Genomic DNA, 3,448 nt, shown 5'->3' on the forward strand with positions numbered 1-3,448 from the left:
AGTCGTTGTTCTAAAAGAACGCTGGTCTCCTTGACAACACTTTACGACGTTGATTTCCGTACACTCTCTTCCCCACAGCTTCACGAGGGAGGGAAGAAGGGGGAGAAGCAACACAGGTGCAGGTGTGAGCATGGGGTAGCTTAAGGGTAAAAAAAAATTTTGACGTAACTTTGGTATAAGTACCGGACACATTTCAAGAAAGTGTTCGTTTTTTTTATATATATATATGGGGGGTTAGGGTGGATTTTTTCCTTTTGAACGGCATTTTGTAACATAATTTCTAGGTAGCTAAAAAGTTTTAAACTTCGTATACTGGTAGAATGTGTTTATAAAACATCTTTTTCTCTTGGATTTATTGAGAAAATTCTATATGTTGTAACATATTTCGTCTTTAATTTCGAGCATTTCGGCAATTTTAACCAATCGCTGACGTCCATTTAGGTAAATAACATTCTGTGCATAATGAAATTGTCCCTCCTTTAAGAAACAGATTGGGTTTATTTACATTTATGAAGAAAAAAAGATACCCTTCCCCAACCCTAGTATCGATCTATTTTAGATTTAGGGTTTGTTAGGGTTGGGGAAGGGTATCTTTTTTTCTTCACAAATGTAAATAAACCCAATCTGTTACTTAAACGAGGGACATATTCATACGACACAGAATGTTATTTACCTAAATGGACGTCAGCGATTGGTTAAAATTGCCGAAATGCTCGAAATTAAAGACGAAATATGTTACAACATATAGAATTTTCTCAATAAAGCCAAGAGAAAAAGATGTTTTATAAACACATTCTACCAGCATACGAAGTTTAAAACTTTTTAGTTACCTAGAAATTATGTTACAAAGTGCCGTTCAAAAGGAAAAGATCCCAATACTGCTGTTGGTGGTGATAGAGCCCGGTCAGTTCTACTCAGTGTGTATATATATTCCATCACCACTGCTTCTGTGTTTTCCTTTTTGTTGTTGTTATTGTTGTTACGGTTGTAGCAGTTGACATTGTTTTTGTTTTCAGTATTTCTTTCGCTTTTCTTTTATCTATCTAGGGAATTATTTGACCAGCTTCTTTGGTTTACTTTCTCCGTTTTCGTTTTAAATTTCTTTTTGTTCTTGTATCGAGAGACAGAGAGAGTGTTTCTTTATTCACCATAAGGTTGAGAAAAAGAGGGGACAATAACTAAACAGTTTTAAACTTCGTATATTGGTAGAATGTGTTTATAAAACATCTTTTTCTCTTGGCTTTATTGAGGAAATTCTATAGTTTGTAAGATATTTGTTGTTGTTTTTCTTCAATTTCTGCAATTTCAACCAATCAATGACGTCTATTGAGGTGAAAACATTCTGTGCCGTATGAATATGTCCCTCGTTTAAGAAACAGATTGGGTTTATTTACATTTGTGAAGAAAAAAAGATACCCTTCCCGCCACCCCTAACCCTATAACAGATTGAAATGCAATAGATCGATACTAGGGTCATAATTATGGGTGACAATTTCATATGACAATACGGGGACGGACAAAACAAACGTTGGGGTCAGGGTATCGAATGAGACGAAACGTATGAATAAACAATGAGAGAGAGAGAGAGAGGACTTGGGATTTCACACAACGTATTCCATATTTCTTTAAAACACTTATTTTCGAAATCTGAGGATGCGCAGCTGAAAGATAGGTATAGGACAATGCCGTCCGGTCCCCCACCTCATCCTTGGAGACGAGTACGGTGATCGGCAGGCAAAGCTAAAAAGACCAGTCCGAAACAAACAAAAAAAAAAAAAACAAGTGGCTGTGTGGTAAGTAGCTTGCTAACCAACCACATGGTTCCGGGTTCAGTCCCACTGCGTGGCATCTTGGGCAAGTGTCTTCTGCTATAGCCCCGGGCCGACCAATGCCTTGTGAGTGGATTTGGTAGACGGAAACTGAAAGAAGCCTGTCGTATATGTGTGTGTATGTATGTGTGTGTGTTTGTGTGTCTGTGTTTGTACCCCTAGCATTGCTTGACAACCGATGCTGGTGTGCTTACGTCCCCATCACTTAGCGGTTCGGCAAAAAGAGACCGATAGAATGAATTCTGGGCTTACAAAGAATAAGTCCCGGGATCGATTTGCTCGACTAAAGGCGGTGCTCCAGCATGGCCGCAGTCAAATGACTGAAACAAGTAAAAGAGTAAGGTAGGTAGGAGGACAAGAGAAAGAGGGTGTAAGAAAAGTAGGATAGGTGTAGCAGCAGAATCAGATATCGGAAGATATAAAAAGAGGGTGTGTTGAAATGGCAGGCCGAGTAGCAAAGTGGAACACGAAGAGCTGAAAAATAATTCAGGACTGCAGGAGATCGGGTACGTGATATGAATACGACCGAAAGATAGAGATCAGAGTCGACGAACGATATGATGGGAGTAGCCACGTAAGAGGGAAAATGGCACGTTTACTTCGAGTTTGCAACGAGGTCTGTACCTTTACTGTAGAGGCAGTGGAGCCAGATGAAGTGTGAAAAAACGATTACTGGATTAGGTGTTTGTGGGATATGAAGAAGAAGAAAAAAAAGTAGAGGTGTGAGAGAGAGTTAGTAGGTTCGCAAATAAAGCTGTGTGGAGAAGAGAAAGTCGTTGATATATTTAGTTTAAAGAGATCTAGACTAGAAAAAGGAGTTAATTACGACGCGAAAACTTGGCAAAGACAACTACTTTCCCGCTTTAAAGCGGTGCGAGAGGTCCCAGGATTGGGGTTAGCCTGAATAATCTAGTCCAGGTCAACACAGGAATGATGGTAACGATGACGTCAGGCGTAAACAAATCTTCATGACATCACGTTAAAATACAACCAATAGTTGTTTACCGGATGACTTTTTAATTGCTGCTCGAGAAATATTCGAGAAGTATTCCAACTCCCGGACGTTTTATTAACAATTATTTTAAGCGTAAGTCAACTTTTAAACTTTAAGTTAGCCCTATTGTTTCACACACACAAATATATGTATATATGTAAATATATATATATATTATATATATATATATATTGTGTGTGTAAAAACGAATTAAAAACTTCATTTAGTTTTTTTTGTCTTCCTCAATGAATGTATTTTGTCCCACTTTCTTTTGTTTTTAATTTTTGGCCACTTGTCAGTCTTGTGTCTTTGTCTTCTGTTATAATTCTGTTCATTTCTAAGCTATTTTTCAGAAATATAAATTCTCGATCTCAGTACTTGGTAGGTACGTCATGCTAACCGTCAACGTTTATGTTATTTGGTAGGTTTATGAGAAACAATAATTTAGCTTTGTGTTTTGTTGTTTTCTATAAGATTCATTGAAAATTAGGGTTAAAAAAAAAAGGTATAGCCTGTTGGACATTGTCTTCGAAAATTTTATCTTTAGACCTATCCTTAAAATTTCTACATAAATTTCATCATATCGGGTGCATAAACTAAATGACTACTTAATTAGTTTGTGAGA

The 3,448-nt window shown here is 37.3% G+C and overlaps 1 protein-coding gene across 1 annotated transcript in view; it reads left to right on the forward strand.

The window, feature by feature from the left end:
* The first annotated feature begins 2,579 nt into the window (after positions 1-2,579).
* The window catches only part of LOC115222126 (pleckstrin homology domain-containing family B member 2), a 54,027-nt gene continuing 53,158 nt past the window's right edge, over positions 2,580-3,448 (forward strand). Inside the window, exon 1 of the mRNA XM_029792258.2 lies at positions 2,580-2,916. The gene's annotated coding sequence lies outside the window, so the exon portion shown is untranslated. The remainder of the gene's footprint in view (positions 2,917-3,448) is intronic.

Source organism: Octopus sinensis, linkage group LG19, assembly GCF_006345805.1.
Source record: "Octopus sinensis linkage group LG19, ASM634580v1, whole genome shotgun sequence".
Classification (NCBI taxonomy): domain Eukaryota; kingdom Metazoa; phylum Mollusca; class Cephalopoda; order Octopoda; family Octopodidae; genus Octopus; species Octopus sinensis.